Source organism: Taudactylus pleione, unplaced genomic scaffold (genome assembly GCF_031769625.1).
Source record: "Taudactylus pleione unplaced genomic scaffold, aTauple2 ptg000703l, whole genome shotgun sequence".
NCBI lineage: Eukaryota > Metazoa > Chordata > Amphibia > Anura > Myobatrachidae > Taudactylus > Taudactylus pleione.
In genome coordinates, this window is record NW_028285105.1 from 5,020,004 (window position 1) to 5,041,459 (window position 21,456).

The window sequence follows — 21,456 nt, forward strand, 5'->3', positions numbered from 1 at the left end:
ATCATGGGTCTTTAATTGAATAGCTCCAGGCACTTTACCTGTGACAAGAGACTGCACAACGTAACCCAGCGGGTCATTGAATCTGCCCCCTAAATGTGTATTTGGAACTGTATATGACTGTATGTATTTACAGATTATTTTTTTTTTCTCTCTGCCCATTTTTTTCCAGAAACCAGAGAAACTAAATAAATATAGATTTCTGAAGATCTTCCCAAATTGAATACTCTGACATCTGTAGAAAATGAGCTCTCTGAAAATAATGGGAAAGAATAGTTGCTCTGAAATAACTGTGAAAAAATAATCAGTTTTTAACTGCTTGTAGCTACTGAAAAGCCACACATTACTATGCATTGAGTATAAGCTTTTTTGTAATTATTATTATTTAAATGACCAATGAACCCCAAGATGGGTACTTTGAGATATGATGTACCATGAAGGTAAAATATGTAATCGCACGCAATGAATCTGCGAAAATATGCTAATGTCTGCCACCGCTCAGCCAGCATAGAGACACCCACTACTACTTTCTCACATCCGTAATACCTCACAGTCCTGCGTATACATCGGTAATATCGGACCCTCACGGACAATTACAGTAGGTCTGACTTACTCAGAATTTGCAATTATTGTTTCATGCAGTGAGTACTCAAGCTGCGTAGGCAATCGCAGCAATTTATGCACGCCCATGCAACGGCGTTCAAACGGACAGGCACACCTGCGATTCTGCTACCCCTCACCTGTCAGCTCACCAAACTCTCATGACCGGTCACTCAATCTGCAATGGTTTCCACAGTGCGTTCACCGCGCATGGGCAGTGCGGTGTATGCGCAGTACGCAACAATCGGACGATCTGCGTACACAGTTGAAATTGCAATCCGTGCTGAATCTGGCCCAATGTCTTAAAAGCAGAGAATTCAGTCATTTGTGCTAGTGTAACATCACTGGTCATGTCCTGTGTACTAATCAACAAGTTTACACAATTTCTGCAAAGTGAGTTTGCAAAGCTGCCAGTCGTACTGTGTCTCCTTTGTTAGATAAATACATCCTTCCTAGCAATGTAACCCACTACAAAGAAGATGGTAGATTTAACAAGTTAAATATAAACAGTCCAGTTATTTTATGTATTCTGTGTAGTTTAGTAGTACAGAGCCCAAAATTTTATAATTTCCTAATATTGTGTAGATGGCACAAATGTACTCTTATCAAGGGCAACCAATCAGGTTTCCCCTCATCTGTGAAAGCTAAGCTAATGATTAGGTTGCTGTGTGACAAAATGTGTTGTTTGACCTAAGTGTTAAAAATCACCCTGCCCTGATTTACTTAGGGATTCAGCTCAAGGTCCATCCACATCTCAAGGGCTGTAAGTAAATTTGATATTTAGCTAAATCTTTTCTCAAAGGATTCACTATTCAGCTCGGACCCAAAATATTAATATACATCTGATTCTATTATTATGTTTTATAAGTTATTATACCTCTCAACCATTGTTTTCATTGAGTAGAAACTACATTTATTTCATTTTTTTATTATTACTTCATTAAATCAGTATTTGACCATTAACGTTGAATAAAACTCATCCAGCTCATTTCAAAGATAGCAAAGAGAATCAGCTCTTCTAATGACATGAAAATAGGATCTATACCATACCTCCCGACATCTTCAGTGTTGAAATCGGGATTCTGTGCATGTCGGATAAGGGGTGTAGCCTCACGAGGAGGAGTTAGGTATCGCAACACGCCCCTGTTTTCATCACTCTGGGGGCGTGACCAGCACTCCTGGAGATGATGGGCTGCCCCCACAGAATCTATTCACCAGCTGCTCTGCTGTGGTGACAGTGCTCCCCCCCCCCCCAACTTCCTGCCATTCCACCCTGTGGTTCCGCGCATTGACTGGTGGGGCAGTCCCTGACACGTGGGACAGTCCTTTATAAATGGTGATAACCTCTAACTATAGACTACTTCTTATTGATACTTATTTTACAGTCCTGACTTTTTATCACATACAAATATTGATGTTTCATTGAATCTTTGCTCTGTGACAGTGGTTCCAAGAAAAATTTGTGAACCAATTGTGACATTCATTTTTTGTATAACAACAATGTTAAATTGTCATACAAATTGTAGAATTATGAATAAATGGAAATGTTAAACATAACAATTGCATTTTTGTTTTTATTTACAAATATAGTTCATAATAATTGTAAATTCCAATCTTCAACTTATTATAAGAGCTTTTCCCTGTTACTATTAAATTCCTGTGACATAGCCAGCCTGGTGGTGTGAACGACAGCTAGTGACACAGGAGAGGGCAGGGGAGGATACGTATATTTAGATGTGACCAGTGTCATCAGGGTATAGGTGAGACTGGATACCAAATGAGCTAATGTGATTTTCAAGGAATTGAATGTAAAAGGAGAGTTGAAGGGGGCCAAGAACACACATTTATAGAAATACATAGAAATAAATGCATAGAAATAAAAACAATGTGAAATGTGTAGTTTACTCTTATTACACAAAAAGCAGATGGTGGAAGGGAGATACTCTTATCCACACTCTATATGGTGAGTGGGTGTATCCAAATATAATATGCGGTGCTATAAAGGGCTGGGTTTTTTCTCTTACGTAGTGAGAACTTCAATACGTTCTCAATCTAATTATAGAATTATAGAAGACACCTAACTTACATACAAATGGTGCAAGCTAAAGCTTGTAACGGTTTCTTTAAGGATTATCCTGGTGTATGCCCCACAAAATCTTCAAAATATCGAAATGACACACCTGACTTACACAGAAAGGGTGCAAGCTACAGCTTGTATAGGTTTCTTTACTGTAAACCGTTGTTCGTTTACATCCCAGATATGCAGAGAACAGAATGTCAGGACTATATTCAAAAACTGATAACTACACCCTTGTGCTGCACAGTCAGCACCAAAAAATAATACTGATGGAGAAAGTATTAATAATAATTGTGTCAATTTCTCCTAGAACAATGAACTCAGAATATATGCTGTGAATAATTAAACCCTTGTTTTAAGACATATTAGGAAATGATGTGTCAATCTTAAGCAACAATATATAATCATATACTCTTCTTACGACTATATGTCCAGACAAATTGCTGCAGTATAACACCTGCACGGAAAAAGGGGGGCTCCCTGCTGCCAGGTTAAGTAAATAGATTAGATGGTTAAAGGTCAAAGAGACTGTCTGTAAGGTCTCCTTAATCAGGTGTTGAAATAATGTTAGCCGGGTCTCAACCTATTTATGCTTTTAGTACAGCAAAGAGAAAAAATAGCTCAATCACAGAGGATACTTGTGTATGAAATAGTAAATATTGTGTTGCTGAGAGTTGATATCCGGTAATGCTCAGTGGATGCAATTTACCGGGTGACACAGAGTTATGACAGGCTGTGCTTAATTAGCAGCCTGCTGACTGAGCTAAGGTATATAGCTTTCAAGGATTTTCTTTATTGTATGACATTTATAGTTCAACTTTCATCTATCAATGTATTTCAAACAAAAAACTTTTTTTTAAACCGTGTTATTAATCCAGGAGTATTGCAGCTCAGCTGATACAGTTTACCTGATGACAAAGAGGCATGTCAGGCTGTGCTCAATTAACAGCCAGCTGACTGAGCTAATGGGGCCCATCCATCAGCGATGGATTGCAGCGATCCCGCGATGCTGCAACCCGGCATCGCTGGATCGCAGAAATCCAACATGTTGAATTTTCCCGATTTGACGATCACTATCAAAAAATTATCGTGATCGTCAAATCACCGACATTTAACATGGAAATTGTCAGTGATTCGACGACGGATCACAGAAAATTGATGGTGGGAGGTCTGTGTTTCCACCCGGAAACGCCGGCACTTCCCATCGCATCGCAGGATCGCAAAATCATGTTTCTGATGTATGGCCACCTTGAGGTATATCACAGGATTTTCTTAAGGCCACTATACATCAGCAATTGATTGCAGCAATTCTGCAAGTTGCAATCGATTGTGTATAAAAATCTTTCCCTTTTTCAATCGATTGTGGCAATTCTGCAATCTATTGAAAAAGGGAAAGATTTTTATACACAATCGATTGCAACTTGCAGAATTGCTGCAATCAATTGCTGATGTATGGGGGCCTTTAGTTCTATGACTTTTGTGGCTTACCAGAGCATCAATAGAAAAGCTAAGGTTAATCACAGACAAAAATACATTTATAGTTCAAACTTCATCTATTAATGCATTTTAAACAAAAAACTATTTTTTAGAAAAGTAGCAGTGATACACATAATGCTATATCTATAATCGATGGATTTGTTATTTGCACATTTCACAAATATTCATTGCTCCCATCAGAACACAAACTTCAAGCCCAATAGGATCATATCAAACGATGGTGGACATTTTGTGAAACTCTAATTCCATATATTCAAAAAAACATTGCTGTCTAAAAACAAGGGCCACTCGCTAGCGGCAGTACGCTCGTTCCGAGCGATGTTCGCACATCTGCGCATGCGTACGGTTTTTACTACGCATGCGCGAACCGGTCAGTGCGGCCAAAAATCATTTGTACGCAATATAGCGAGTGCCTGCTATTTTGAGTGACAGGAGGAGGCGTATGTGGGTGGTAACAGGGGAAGGTGCTTGAAAACGGGGAGTGGAGATCCGTTCGCAGGCGTGCTTAAAGGTCAAAACGGGCATTTTATGGGTGTGCATAATTAATACAGCAGCGTCAATGACCACGTCACTGGGTTTTTTTTAACTCAGAACTGCTCGCAAAATAGCGGTTGAAAAAACCAACCACAAGAATAGCGAGCAGTTCATACGCTGTACGATGTACTCGATTAATCTAATAAATAGCGGACATGACGTATGGTGCGAGCGGCCAGGGGGCGTTTTTATCAAATAAACGAGCGTATGTTTTGCTCGCTCGTTCAGACTTAGAGGTGTGAACAGACCGCAATGTGCGAACGGATCATTTGCATAGCCACCCCTTGTTTTTGAACGAACGAACGCAAATAGCGAACAGCTCTGAATGAGGGCGAAGGTCCGAACAGGTTAGCCCACCTGCTTCTACTTTCTTAGCACCTTGCTTTGACACCAGAGGGTGATAGATGAGAGAGCATAGCGGGGTCCCGAACGGGGGTGAAAGATATTAGCAGCGGCACTTCTGCTGTCGGGACAAGAACCAGGCTGTCTGTGCTGATACCAATTGGCAGTGCAGAACAGGCAGCAGGGAGTCCGGATGAGAGAGCACGAAGTGATGAGAGGCAAGTAAGATTATATTCCTACCCAACAGTGTGGTGCTAACTGTGGTAAGCAGGAGACACAATTAATAGAGTAATGAATAAGGGTAAATACATCCTATATCAACTCCCTCGCGACATATATACCATGATAAGGTTTGCAGACCGGGGGTAACGGTGGCGTCTCAAGAATAGCATATGTGCATAAGGGTACGTTATCAGACATTAAAGAATAGCTTAACTAATATTGTTAATATCACCATCCTCTCAGCATATGTAGCATTCAGCGGTTTGAATCCCAGAGGTAACAGTGGTGTTATAAATCAGTGTAGTGGCAGATGACGATCGTTTCGCCTCCTAGGCTTGGTCACATCCTGGCCTGGAGCTCCGCCAACCTTTTAAAGTTAACAGCAATCAGCATATAAAATTATAGTATTTGGCAATAGGGATATCTGCCTCCCGACCTCTGCTTGTTAATTAGGGTACATATATATTCATTTCCTGTGCAGAATTGCGCACTGTTTGTTGTTCTAGTGTGGATTCTGCACCTATCTGCTTACATATTTTATTATATACAGCTGCCATCGCAAAAACGGGATTATAGTGGATTATAAATATTGATGTAAAGTAACTGCATTTACACAGAAACATATGGGATTAAGCGCTGTTTCGGTACCTCACTGTATTATTTTATTATATATTAATGTATTTGTGTGTAAAAGAACATTCACAGAAATGCCATTTTTGGTACAGTATGCTAGTAAGACATTGTAAGAGTAAGAAGTAAAGTGATCATAATATAATAGCTGGCTCCCATCTGTCATGTGGGGAAGCTGCAGTGGTCTGGGTGACTGGGGGCAGGATGTACTACAAACTGCCCTTACAAATCTCCCTGGGTGAGTGAGGCACCAGATTGTTGACCTGTATGATGCCACCCATCTGAGAATCTGACTGCCCCCTTTCCACTGATTCATTCTGCTCCCTGCAGCATAAAAGTTAAGAGACCCAACATATGTACATATGTATGTGCCAGGTGACCGCTGACTGCCTGCTGCCCCTGCTACCACTTCTCTCCCACGGCCGGCTCACCCTATACTTCACCAATGCATGGGCAGTATCCAGTGACTGGACACAGATGCGGTATAACACTGATAAGCTGTGTCGCTGAGGAAACTGACTTTGGCCTGATTCAGAGATAAATGCAACTGCAATTTGCACACGGATCGAGCGATTTTTTGCCATTGTGCGTGCGTATGCATCGCAGTGCGCGTGCGCGAATGCAGCAGTGCATCCGCTGTGCGTTCACGCAGACCACGGAGGCCCATTGCAGATTAATTTACAGGAAGTGACCGTTTGGGGGTGGAGACAGGGTGGTTTGCGAAACGCAGGCGTGCCTGGCCGTTTCAACGGCATTAAGTGGCCGTGCATAAATTAGCCACTACAATGGCATATGCAGCTCTGCGTGGCAGAAGAGCTCCCTGGCCTACGTGTGGTCAGACCTGCCGCAAGGGTAAAATGGCCGCTGATGTACTTCGATGGTACCGATGTTTAAGTAGTTGTACGCAGGTAAGAATCCAGTAGTGGGCGTCTTTATGCTCAGGTGATCTTTGCTAACAGCATATTTTTGCAACTGCGTTGTGTACCTAGACGCAGTTGCAGTTGCATTAGCGTACATGTCTGATTCAGGCCCTTTGTTGGCAAGATGGCTATTACTGAATCACTCTGTAACTTCAATTCTAATTATATTTATTTCTGTACTTAAATATGTGGATTCCGCCATTTCTGCATGTTTTAAGGGTAGAATTAGCTTAATACAGTGGTTCTCAAACTCGGTACTCAGGACGGCAAACAGTTCAAGTGCACAGGTGTATTAGCAACTGTCACATCTCCAGATACGCATACCTCCCAACTGTCCCGCATCCAGTGGGACAATCCCGCTGTCCCGCCTGCGGGTCGCAGTGTCCCGCGGTGGGGGTAAGTTGGGGGGAGCACAAACCGCTGCTCTGCATAGCAGAGCAATGTGTAGGAGTAGAACAGATGCTGTGCACATGCGCACGGCATCTGTTCACGCGTGTAGGGAGAGCCTGAGGGCTGCCCAGCATCTCGGAGAGTGCTGGGCACGCCCCCACCATAGTGACGCAAACGGGTAAAGCAGTGAGACCCGCCCCGTTTTCAATAGGCTCTGCCACGTTTCATGAAGCCACGCCCCCTTTGTGCAAACTGTTCCTCCCCAGGATGGCTAAATGTTGGGAGGTATGGATACGTCTGTTAAGAGGTTTTTCTTCTGAGACAACTTGAGTCATTGGGCTAGATTTACTAAGCAGCAGCTTATATGTAAAGGAAAGCAGGTAGGGTATTGATAAAAATACATATATACTGTTAACAATACTGGATTTAAACCTCTACACGTTCCTTCCTATAACTTCTAAATCCTGCCTATACCTTCTATATCCTGCCTATACCTTCTAAAATTGTCGCTATTTGCGTACACAGTCATACAGTAAATAAATGCCTTCAGACTTTGAAATGTGTTTCCAACGCACAAAGGTTATTATTCAAGAAAAGTACAGATAGTTACACGCTGTGATCTAAATACAATGTAGCGCAAAGAAATCATACAGACCCAAGGTACAGTTATACATACGCACGCGCTCTGGGACCGGTTACCGGCATCTACAAGAAACCTCCGTCAACGGCATCGGCAAGAAGACTCCAGATTGGAGTTGGTACGCACATTTATACCTTTACAGGGATAAGCAATACAATAGGCAAGTTTGGCATGGTTCCATTGGTTCCAAGTCACAGTGCTTCTGTTACAGGTCATTTAACAGGTTGATTCAAATGGACACAGGTCAGCCTCCGACGGCCTTTTGTCTCCTTTTTCCCGCTGCATGCAAATCTAAACTGCTAAAATTACAAAGTGCATTTTAGTGTTTTAACTCTCTACAGTCCATAAGTTGAGAATGCATGTTGTGATCTCACCAATGATACCAGAAAGCTGTTGAGACAGGGTAGATCAGTACAACACCAAACACGGTTTGCTTATCCTGTACTAAACCTTAGATATCAAAATAGTCTTTATTTCACAACATTAGTAATAAATGAATAACCCTTGAATATTACACTCTGAAGCTATGGAACCTTTTATGTGAGTGTGCAGTGTGTAAGTATGAGGGGTTTGGAAAAAGACGCTAATTAACTTGGGGCAGATGCGTACGCATGAAGCTAATAAACAGCGTTCACATGCAGGATATTATGCATTCGGTAATGTGCGTCGTGTTAACAGCGCAACTGTGTGTATTTAATGTGTGTATGGGGTATGGTGAAATATGCGATTGCATGATGCCATACCTCCCAACATGATCCTCTCCAGGAGGGACACAATGCTCTGGTCCTGGACTTCCCTGGTAATTTATGATTGGTGGAGACTCCAGGGGTGGGGCTGCAACACAGTCCAAAATTCAAATAGGGGAGTCACACCAACTGCCAGTGAGTCCCAGCCAGTGATGTTTGGCAGTGTGTGAAATGACAGTTGGTGTGGCTCCCCTATTTGAGTTTTGAACTGCGCTGCAGCCCCACCTCCTACCAGGGAAGTCCAGGACCAGAGCATTGTGTCCCTCCTGGAGAGGGTCATGTTGGGAGGTATGTGATGCTAATAATAGCATCGCCGTATGTACTTAAGTGTGAGTTTCTCTAAAATGGCGCTGGGTGGCCATTCGCAAAATGGCGTCATGCAGATCACATTTTTAAGATGGTATATTGTGGCCATTCGCAAGATGGTGTCATTCCAATCTAATTTTAAACTGATTCTGTCTCAGCCAATTATCCAGCTTCGACAGTGTATATACATTTTTTAAAAGGGGTTATCTAAACAGTCATAGGTAATTCATTTATGCATATGTTTTATGTATATGTTCTGAGGTAAAATGTTAATGAATTCATGCCATATGTGAAATATATATGTATGGTACTTTCTTCTCTGTGGTGAGTATGTGCCCCAGTCTGTGGGATGCACCTGCACTGGAGAAGAAGGGGCGGAATAATATGGCTGAGAGTGATTTGGTTCCTGTCAGAAAAAGTGGGTCCGTTTAGAGAGTGGTAGATAAGAGCTGTTGGGAGCAGCTGAGAGGGAGTCTGCTAATCCATCCCTTCAGTCCCTGCCCCCCAGTGCCCCAGGTGAGCAGTGATATGCTGCTGGGCTCAGGGGGGCACAGCCAGAGAAGGAGCTGTGGAGGCCGGTGGGCAAAGGTACTCACCCTGCTTTTCAAGATGGCAGCTGGTGCTGCTGGTGCAGGGCAAAGTGCTTTGTGATAGCCAGTGTCCATGAGCAATGGAGACTGTGTGGAAGGAGCAGAGGGGGGCCCGGAGGCACAGCAGCACTCACAGGCAGTAGCCAGCTGTTTCTAAAGAGCTGGTCCTCCCTCCTTCAAAGAAAGCTGCTGGAGGGGCGTGTGGACAGCGGCATTAGCTCCAAGTCTGTAGTAAGAATAGTTACACTACACTCACTTGGAAGCTCTCTAGCCTCACAGACATCACACATAGAGTAGTTACAGGAAATAATAGATGCAGAAGTGTTACTACAGAGACAAGATGGGCAACTCAACATAGTAGAACTGGAATCGGTATGAAATACCGGCTGACGCATGGCCGGCAGTTCGATTCCTGGCAGCGTCAGTCCGACAGATGCAGAGATCCCGGCAGCGGCAGCCTGACAGCGCTGGAGATCGTCCCTAGGTGAGTACAAACTAACCTAACCCCCCTAACCCTAACCCTCCTTAGGGGTGCCTAAACCTAACCCCCCCTTCCCCGCTGCCTAGACCTAAGTCCTCCGGGGGGTGCCTAACCCTAACCTCCCCCCGGGGGTGCCTAACCCTAACCCCCCCATCCACTAGCCTAACCCTCCCAGGGGGTGCCTAACCCTAAGTCCTCCCTGGGTGCCCTAGACCTAACCCTCCCTCCCGCAGCTGTCCGCTAGCGGCGCCCCGCATCCCTTCGATTGGGATGCTGGGCGCCGGTCTCCCGGCATCGGAAAAATGACAGGTGTCTATATTTAGACGCCTGTCATTTAACCCTTGCCGGGATACAGCAATCGGGAAGCCGGCTGTCGGGCTTACATCAGCCGGTTTCCCGATTGAATACCAGTAGAACTGACTCTGGAGTATACTGTAAAACCTACTACTTATACTGTACAGTACTGTAATATTTTGCCATAGGATATGTTTGGGGGAGCAGGTTAGTCATATGTAGAGCCAGAGCATTGCAAACACTGAATTATTGCTTTAGTTATATAGCAAGGTAACTACCAGGATAGAGCTATTTCAGTGACAGGCATTTACAAGTAATTAGTTACTGGGATAATTATTACTTGTAGAATTGGAAGAAATACAACGTTAATTAGTGAAACTTTTAACTAGAATGCTGGATCCATAGTTTTACAGCAGCCAAACTAGAGATACTTGTGCTGCTAATTACAAGAGATACTTAATTTCTTATATGAAAAGGATGAGCAGTAACTCACTGTACTTTTACATCAGTGGTATAAACGCTTAATACTTATATACTGAGGTTTGGGAGTGTGTATATCCATTATAACTTCAGCAAAAATATTCATCTAAAATACAGTTACAACATTTATTGAGACTATAATTTCTATTGGAAAATTACATAATTGCACACGTCAGAGAGGAAAGTGACATTGTTAATATACATTCTGGAAAATAATATACAAGGAAGTGCAATCAATTAACCCTTCTGGAGGATAACTGTTCTAAGTGTCTCAGACTTCTTATTTTGTTAGCAGTATAAGACATCTGGACTTTATAATATGCAAAAGTGAGGATTACACTTTGATGTGAAACACTGTTATTGTATAAGTTGTGGAGGGTGAATCAGAACTAACATGGTAATATCCATATAGTTTTCATCACTACAGTAATACCTCTTTTCCACCAAAAACCCCAGGTCCGACCTGGGTTTTCAGACATGGGGGGTCATTCAGACCCGTTCGCAAGCACCGATGTGCTCGCAACCGGGTCGATGGGTAGCCCTGCGCACGCGCAGCGACTGCACTGTGTGTGCGCAAGCCCCGGAAACTCTCTCGCTCCGGAGCTCGCTACAAAAAGGACGGCTGTCGATGTTGATCGACAGCTCGCCCCTTTTTGTAGGTGAGCCGGGGGGGTGGTTTCCAAAACGGAGGCGTTCCTTAAGGAACGCCTACCATTTTTTGGGCAGCAGCACTGACATCATCAGTGATGTCAGTGGGGAGCTTCCTGCTCCATCACAGCAGAAAGCTCCCTGGGGCTTGCGAGTGCCCAGACCCAACCTCTTGTTTGTTACATATTGCTCTCTTTAGAATCTTGAGGCTGATGCAGAATTGTACGTGAAATTAGTGTATTTTATGCCAAAACTATCAATAATAAAAAACTGAGAAACAGGATTCATCCTATGCTTTCAATGGATGACTTTTCTATATAATAATAATACTCAAGCAAAAGAACCACGTAATAAAGCTGTACACTTGTTCCCATAAACATAAATAGGGTCAGGGGTGGATTGGAAGGTATTTTCTGCGGGGAAATTCCCGGTGGGCCGATTGGATGGTGGGCCGCTGTTCTGTTGAGGACCCACCCCCTTATTTGCATCACCAGCCAGCTCCTATGGAGACCACTTTGTGTTTTTTTCACAGGCGCACCCGGCTGCCTGTCAGCTCTGTGTGGCCGCGCCTTAGCCTCTCGCGAGAAGAGAGGCCAGCGGCAGCCTGCTTAAGCCCCGCCCAGCATGCTGTCAGCGTCACACGGTGCCGAGGACTTTACAAGATTGAAAGTGGCGCAGCCCGCGGGTGACAGCGGCCGTTGGCGTGACCGCGACGCGATGGAGGTAAGTTGCGGCGGGGGTGGGGGGCCGTCCAGGCAGTCTGTTAGCCTGATCATCTCCTCTCTGCTCTTCCCTCCCCAGGCTGTGAAGTGTCAAGTTTAATTTCACAGCCTGGGGAGAGGGCAGAGCGGAGAGGAGACAATCTGGCTAGGTGCAGCAGGGCAGACTTGCAGTGCACTGTGCAGGGCAATGGGGCTGGGAGATGGAGTGAGACTCAGGATGTCAAGGGTGGGGGCCCTGCTAAGGGGAGAATGAGATCATTTGTCTAAGGGGGAGGCCGGAGGGAAGTTGATCTGTCTAAGGGGGAGGGGAGATCTGCAGGGGAGATATGCTGAACTTGTGGGAGATGGTCTTTCTCTGGGGGGGAGGGTTGCTATACTGAGATCAGATGATCTCTCTGTGGGGTGGGCGCAATTTGTTCTAAGTGGAGATATTTTGTGGAGGGGCTGCTATACTGAGATCTGTCTGGGGTGGGGTGGGATCATTTTGTTCTAAGGGGAGATGATATTTCTGTGGGGGGGTCTGCTATACTAGGGGGAGATGATTTGTCTGTGGGGAGGGGGTCTGCTATACTTTGGGCAGGGGAGATGATCAGTCTGTGGGGAGGAGAGCTCTGCTGTACTAGGGGTGGGGTAGATGATGATCTGTCTGTGGGAATGAGGGTCTGCTATATTAGGAGCGGGGGAGATGATGATCTGTCTGGGAGAGGGGGAGCTGCTATACTAAGGGCGGAGGAGATGATGATCTGTCTGTGGGCATGGGGGTCTGCTATATTAGGGGTGGGGGAGATAATGATCTGTCTGGGGGAGGGGGAGCTGCTATACTAAGGGTGGGGAGGTGATGATCTGTCTGTAGGGGAGGGGGAGTGTGCTATATTAGGGGCTGGGGAGATCTGTCTGGGGGAGAGGGTGTCTGCTATACTAGGGGCAGGGGAGATGATCTGTGGGGAGGGTTTATTCTGTGCTAAGGGGATATGATCTGTGTGTGAGAAAGAAGGGCTATTCTGTGCTAGGGCATGATGATGCCACTGAGGAGATGCAGGATGATGGCGCCTGGGAGATGCAGGAGGATGGCACTGTGGGGAGACACAGGCGGATGGTGCCAGAGAGAATTGGGGGGTGACACTGGAGAGGTGCAGGGGATAGCGCTAAAGAAACACATGAGAGGGGATAGGAAGGAGACACACCAAGGCGATGGTGCTGGAGACACACATATAGGACAGTAGGAACGCTGGTACTATTAGAAGAAAACACTGGGGCACAGTAATCATCAGTAAGATAACAATTCTAATGAAACCATATTCTGATGCAAATAGAACCAAATCAGCAAATATATTTTATTAATATTAAATTGTTCAATATAGGAAGCTCCCATTTTGTCCTCCCCCCAAAACATCTGTTACTGTGTATTATCTGGTTAAACCTCTGTTGCATGATGACATTGGCTTTATTGCTACACAAACAGGCAGCTTCCGGACCATGTGATCTCAGCATGAATAGTGATTACCGACTCAAGAAACTGCCTGTCCAAGAAGGATCAATTTCTTCAGAGGTAACCCAAAAGGATATGTGCATCACGATTTCAACAAAAGACAACTAGAAAATAAAACTAATGTATCTGCACTCTATGAATAGTGTTATTCTTCTTTGTTATTGTGGTTTGATGGGGCAGAAAAAATCACACCAAGCATGAAATGTAATAATATAGATTTAATACTATAATATATGTAACAATGGGGGTCATTCAGACCCACTCGCGAGCGGCAGTACGCTCGCAAGTGGGTCGATGTTCCCCACTGCGCATGCGCACGACGGAGGGAGCTCCGTCGTGCGCATGCGCGAGACCCGGCGAGCGACGGGCTTTCCATCGCTCGGGGTCTCGCACCAAAGGGGGCGTGCTGTCGATGTTGATTGACAGCACGCCCCCTTTGGTGGGCGTGCCGGGGGCGTGCCTGCCAGACGGAGGCGTTCCTGATAGAGCCAAAATCACTCCAGGGCTTGCGGCTGAGAAACCCGACCGCAGGGTTTCCCACGCAAGTCCGATGGTCGCGATGGTCAAGACCATCGTGACCATCTTTTTGCACGCTCGTATATGCTGTGGGTGGTGACCCACAGCTATACGAGCGTCCAGGAGGACGCTCCATTTTAATGGAGGAGGGCCCTGATTCAGAGCGAGCGCTCTGGTCAGAGCGCCCGGCTCTGAATCAGGCCCAATATTTTAAATACTACATAAAAACAGTAAATAAATGCAGTAGTTGAGACTTGCTTGATGATACATAATGTAACTTCCTGATCAGTGTAAAAGAATCCAAAATAAATATATCTTAAGACCGCTGATACTGATATTAATTAGCCAAAGTGTGTAATCTGGGAAAACAGTCCCACATGAAGAAGTCTATTTTGACTCCCAAACTCACACAGCTCTGGAATGATTAGCAGGACATTCCCATCCGTAAAAAGGTTTATGCTACTTATATATGTATACTGGTACCGTGTAATAATGACTGAGGGCCTGATTCAGCAAGGAACACAAATATGCGCACGCACGCACGCACTAGGCCGCTGCGTGTATTTGCTAATCAGGGCATACGCACGGCAACCACATCACGAGATGCAGACACCCAGCAATACATAATGTCGCCCACCTCCCTTTACTCAAAGCCTGAGTAGTCCGCATTAATAGTTCGCACTGCATGCAGTGAGAGCTAATGCTGCACAGGGTCTCGCAATGGCTAATTTATGCACGCCTCTGCAATGGAGTTGAAATGCACTGACATGCCTGCGTTCACACGACCACACCCCGTAACCACCCACACATGGTATTTCCTGTCAATCACTGGGTGGTAGCTCTGTGTGCTGTCTGCATTCCCCTTCACAGTGCCTAGTTTGCGCATGCGCACTGCATCTTATACAAATGCGCAGATTGCAAACATTGGTCTCCCGCATGCGTTCCTTGCTGAATCAGGCCCTGAGTGCAAGTTGGCCACCTGATGTAAGAATGTATTCTTCATAATTTTCCTTTTTAGAGTCACCAGACCCATGGCAGTGGGCTCCACTCAACTTAAACAGCATTGTGCGGTCACTCCAATCTGTATACGTATGTATAAAATCAAAACGGTGTGTTAAAATGACAGATATCCCGCTAACATAATTGGACACACTAAATTACATGACTGTGCATTATTTCTGAATGACCGCACAGCTCCCAGCGTAACCACGCGCCTCAACTACTTCCAACTGTCACCAAAATCTAATCACAAAGCCACAGCTGTATCACTCCACAAGTGTAAATAATGGCATCATCCACAGAGAAACTACTCAGAGAAAAGCAGCACATCACTGCCTCATTGACAGAAAGATTTCAAATGTTTTATTTACTTTACACAGTTATCCAGTTAAGGCGTGCATTTATTAGAGTGGGATCGTACACCCAAGAGTGGTAGAGCTGTCTTATAAAATAGCCGCTGTTGTGACAAAATAGTTCTACGTGGAGAATGATGTATGGTAAAACATATACAGAATAGGAGGAAAAATAGTTCAGAATAGGCTGTTTCATTTGAATTATTTTTAATGAATAAACATTTAATTGGATAACAGTGTAAGTAAATAAAACATTTGACATTTTTCTGTCAGAAATGTGTATTTCTCTCAGTGATGTGCTGCTTTTCTCTGAGTTGTTTCTTCTTAGTGGGTGTTGCGATTGTTACACTTGTGGAGTGATACTGCTGTGGCTTTGTGATGAGGTTTTGCTGACAGTTGGAAATAGTTCAGGTGTGCGGCTGTGCTAGGTGGTGTGCAGTTGCTGGAAAATAATGCACGGTCATGTGATTTAGTGTGTCCAATCATGGTAGTGGGATTTATGTCATTTTATATATAGAGTATACTTTAGATAGGTAAACAAATAGATAAACACACACATACACATATGTACCATACTTACACACACACGCACACATACATATAATTACTATCAATACAACATTACATGAATATACAGCCCTTGACACGAGTGATAATATGTTCTTTTGTGTCATGTCAATATGTTTTGCTGATCAATTTGATTATTCTTTGTGGTTTTAGAGGACTATTTATGACCCATGAATTACATGCATGGACTAGCCTATAATATATTTTACATGTGTCACCATGAAAAAAGTACACTCTTCATTTACAGGAAAATGGTGGGAAAACTTTTCCTTCTGCTTCTGAATACGATTTATTTTCTATGTACTACAGTGTCTTTTTTTGTACTTGGCACCATTTTTGTACTTTGTTTAGATTCCTTTTTCTTTTCCCTACTTCACTTCAGGAATGATAAAGTGATACTGTCAACTATCATTATGGTTCGATACAGAGCCGTAACCAGAGAAAGCAATGACGCCCCCCACCCACCCCCCCCCCACACACACACACACATTTTTTAAATAGGGACATAAGATAGTGCACCTGTGGGAAAATACTATGGATGTTTATAATTGAGTATTAATATTTCTACTTAAGCAGATTACTTAGGGTTAAATCTCCAGAGGGTGGAAATTAATAAAACAGAAATATACCATGCTTAGTTATACAAGTGAAGCGGATATTAAATGAACTTTAAGGATTAATTGCCCTTTTGTGTAGACATGATTTAGAATGTGACAGCAAAATAATGAGAAATAAGAATACTGCACTTTTCATTAGAACAAGAAACATGTTATATATTCTTTTTAGAAACTTTCACTAACCTTGGATTAGAGTAAATATTATGATGGAGATAAGTCTGTTCTAATGAAATAACATTTCTAGTTATAAAATGTTTATAAATTCAATGCAGAATAGCGATGCAGAGTTCTATTTGTAACAACTAATATCAATGTAGAAAAGTTTTATTTGTAATAACTTACAAATAAAAATGTAATAGCGAATCCTAAAATGGCCTCCATGCACTCGCTACGTAGTTTGTTCTGACATATATTTTAGATAAGGAATACACGTGCGAAGATGACATTGACTTATGGATAGTATCCAAATATTCAAGTAACCTTGGATAAGTAGCATACCATGTAATTACTGACCAATGATGACCGCTAGGTGAAATCAAGGCCACCAAGATGGAGGATGCATCTAATCAAGTTCTGGATATACCACTCTAATGATGTCGAAGCTGGATAATTGGCTGAGACAGAATCAGTTTTAAAATTAGATCGGAGCGACGCCATCTTGCGAATGGCAACAAGACTCCATCTTAGAAAGAGGTCACACAGCGCCATTTTGTCAAAACCGCATAGTACACAAAACACAACGCTAAATTGCTAATAAATAGCAATTTGTCAAAACCCCATAGTACACAAAACACAATGCTAAATTGCTAATGAATAGCACGGCCAACTTTTTAACAATCTTCCCCAAACACATACCGACAGTGTTTAAGATACATAAATATGACTTTCCAACACATTAAGATCACCACGAACTTAAATAATGAACAGTGCAAAATAGTAGCAAATTAGTGGTCTTTCCCTGCATTTACATTAACACATACATGCGATGTTAAACAGTACGCAACGCAAAATAGGTAATTATTAGCACGTTCAGCTTTTTAACGATCCCTACACAACTAATACCGACTTAGTCCCATACACTCAGAGGTACCTTTCCAGCTTAGTGTTGCTCGCTAAGTACCCCCACAGACCACTAGACACACAACACTATTTAGTGTCATTCTCCCTTGCATACATACACTTAAAGCAATAGTTCCGTAGCGCAAAAGGGTTATTATTACATGATTCATTCACAATGCCAGCATGTAAAGAAATGACTGTTTTCTGCAACTACGGTTTAGTGCATGATAGGCAAACCGTATTTGCTGTTGTACTGATCTACTCTGTCTCAACAGCTTTCCGGTGTCATCGGTGAGAAGATCACAACATGCATTCTCAATTTATGGACTGTAGAAAGTTAAAACACTAAAATGTACTTTGTGATGTTAGCAGACTAGATTTGCATGCAGTGGGAAAAAGGATACAAAGGTAGGTTGGAGACCGTTTGTATCCATTTGAAATTGTCCAATAAATGATCCTGTAACCAAGACAACTTTAAGAAGAACCAATGGAATCACGCCAAACTTATCTATTGTATTCCCAGACCCTGCAATGGTATAATCTGGTATAATCCCTCAATCTGGAGTCTTCTTGCTGATGCTGTTGATGGAGGTTTCTTGCTGATGCCGGTAACTGGTTCCAGGGCGCGTGCGTATGTATAACTGTAACTTGGGTCTGTATAATTTCTTTGCGCTAAATTGTCTTTAGATCACAGCGTGTAACCGACTGTTTTTATGTTGAATATTACACTTTGTGCGTTGGAAACACATTTCAATGTCTGAAGGTTTTTATTTTACTGTATGACTGCGTGCGCAAATAGCGTCAACTTAGAAGGTATAGGCAGGAGCGTATGAAGGTTTAGAAGGTATAGGCAGGATTGTACAGAGGTTTAAAGTCAGTATCGTTAGTTGGGGGCTCATCGTGTGAAGTCACGATACCAATTTACACGATAAATATACGGTTATCAATCTCTCATCAAAGGGTGGAGTGGCCACACGCAGGGTTTACCTGCAACCACTTGATGCTGAGAGATCGATATCCGTTATCGTGTGAGTTAAGGTACGCTGACTAGAATCCATGGACAAGAAAGGAAAAAGTTTGTTTTCCTTTGTTCATAGAATTGCATGCTAAAAGGGGTGCCGCAGTATTGCGTACACGGCTGGGTCGCATTTTTGCGTATGCAGCATAGACGCATTTTTGCATATGCAGTTTTAGGTAACAGTCATACGGTTGTGTAGTAGTCGCATCATTGTATATGCTACTAGTCGCACAATAGCGTATACGTATTTCCGGTCTTGCTGCCAGGTATTTTAAACAAAGCCGTTGAGATTACATTACCAATTGTTGCCAATAACTGGGTTAACGGGTATTTTTCTGCGCAGGAAAAAAGTGTGTAACTGTGAGTATTTGTTTAGGGTGTAACACGGGACCTAAATGTTAAGGGTATCGTAGGACCCTTAAGTGCTAGGCGTAACGAACAGCCTAGTGACTCAGTAGCAGCTTACCGTTTACTTTACACAAGGCAGGTGTATGGGTTGTTATTTTTGTTAGGGTTCGGTTCCCAGTGTGATTATAGTATTCAGTAATCAGTGTGTGATAATCTGTTAGGCTTATTTGAGCACTATAATTGAACCACATAGTTTTGACTAAACTGTGATTGTGAACTGGTGAGAGGGAGGACGAAATCAACTGGAAAACAAAGGGTACTTTGCTGCCCCCTAGTGGTTGAAACATCAAAAAGGGATTGCTGCGTGCAAGCGGCCTTTCTTACATAGGTGAGTGGAGGCATCTAGAGGTCTTCCATAGGGTTCGTGGATACACCCTTTTTCCAAGGCATCCGCATGTAAGTGAAAGTATCTTGACTGTCTTTCAACAGTTTAAATCTTTATTGAAAAACGTAGGAGTTGTCCCAAGATGGGAGCCACGCAAACAATAGAGATGTTAGACAATGATGTACTGCTAATGGAAGCGCCGCTTGGATCGGCCCGTCGTATTATGCATACTAAGGGCCTGATTCAGAGCCGGACGCAATTAGCGCTCGCTCGTCCAGAAAATAGGGGTGGCTATTCAAATGAACCGTTCGCTGTTTGCGGTCTGTTCACGCCTCTAGGTCTGAACGAGCGAACAAAACTTGCGGTCGTTTTTTGGGAAACTACGCCCCCTGGCCGCTCGCATCCTACGTCATGTCCGCTATTTATTAGATTAATCGAGTACATCGACCAGGGTATGAGCTGCTCGCTATTCTTGTGGTTGGTTTTTGCTACCACAATTTTGCGAGCAGTTCTGGCTATAAAATAACCCAGTGACGTGGTCAATGACGCTGCTGTTTTAATTATGCACACCCATAAAACGCCCGTTTTGACCTTTAAGCACGCCTGCGTTCTGATCTCCACTCCCCGTTTTCAAGCACCTTCCCCTGTTACCACCCACATACGCCTCATTCTGTCACTCAAATTATCAGGCATTCGTTATTTTGCGAGCACATGAATTTCGACCGCACTGACTGGTTCGCGCATGCGTATAACGATCCGTACGCATGCGCAGTTGGGCAAACATCGCTCGGAGCGAACGAGCGGCCGCTTACGAGTGGCTCTGAATCAGGCCCTAAGTACGGTGCTTATGCAATAAGGTATTGTGACGTATGGTTAAGATAACGATGAAGAGTGTTAGGCCGTTTCCCAGAATTGGTAGTTTTGATAAAGATGTAATGAACAATGGCCCTCACGAGCTGCTGTCCACTCGCAAGTGGGTCGATGGTCCCCACTGCGCATGCGCACGATGGAGGGAGTTCCATCGTGCGCATGCGCGAGACCCGACAAGCGAAGGACTTTCCTTCGCTCGGAGTGTCTCATCAAAGGGGGCGTGCTGTTGATGGTGACTGACAGCACGCCCCCTTTTGTGGGCGTGCCGGGGGCGTGCCTGCCAGACGGGGGCGTTCCCAAGGGAACGCCTACCGTCTGAAGCCGGCCCCACTGACATCACTAGTGATAGAGCCAAAATCACTCCTGGCCTTGCGGTTGAAAACCCCAACCGCAGGCTTTAGATCGCAGTTTCGATGGTTGCGATGGTCAAGACCATCGCGACCATCATTTTGCACGCTCGTATTTGCTGTGGGTGGTGGGCCCTGATTCAGAGCGAGCGCTCTGGTCAGAGCGTCTGGCTCTGAATCAGGGCCAATGTCCGAGATCACATCAGCCTAATGCATTCTCAAGTGAAAAAGGTAAAACATAACGAATGTTTAAAATTCTGGCAGCATGAAGGGGATGTGTTGGCTTAAAGGTGTGCAAGCGACGCCAACTGCTGTTGGAAATGCATTACCAGAAAGTACACACGCAGCGCTAAATTGCAATGCGTGCGAGCCACAAAATAGCGCGCACGTGCAGCAAAGTAGCGTTGTGGAAGGTATTGCCAGTGGTTCACGCGCACCACCGCCACCTTATGTGGATGGAGGTGCAGGTACAGTTATTGAAAAAACCCATAGAAATGTAAGAAGTAATTTGTACCCTCTCTTGAGTAACCATAAGGAAAATGTTTATGATGTGGATGATGAGCCTATTGTTATGTCTGCCATTTCCCATGCTGTACACATGTTAGATGCTCCACCACGACAATCACAAGTGGCGCCGCCATCTTCATCAGTGGTAGTACAGGAAGTGTTAACATCCACTGCACCTGTAGAGGAATTCGTTAACCCTATACGTTGCAGTAACAGACTAAACTCCCAGCCAGGTAATAAGGTCAAAAGTAGCAGTGCGGCCAGT

General features: G+C 44.0%; 1 protein-coding gene across 1 annotated transcript in view; it reads left to right on the top strand.

Annotated features, from left to right (window-relative positions):
- LOC148477657 (N-acylethanolamine-hydrolyzing acid amidase-like) overlaps positions 1-2,124 on the top strand; it is a 43,999-nt gene extending 41,875 nt beyond the window's left edge. Inside the window, exon 11 of the mRNA XM_088456413.1 lies at positions 170-2,124. The gene's annotated coding sequence lies outside the window, so the exon portion shown is untranslated. The remainder of the gene's footprint in view (positions 1-169) is intronic.
- The last annotated feature ends 19,332 nt before the right edge of the window (positions 2,125-21,456 follow it).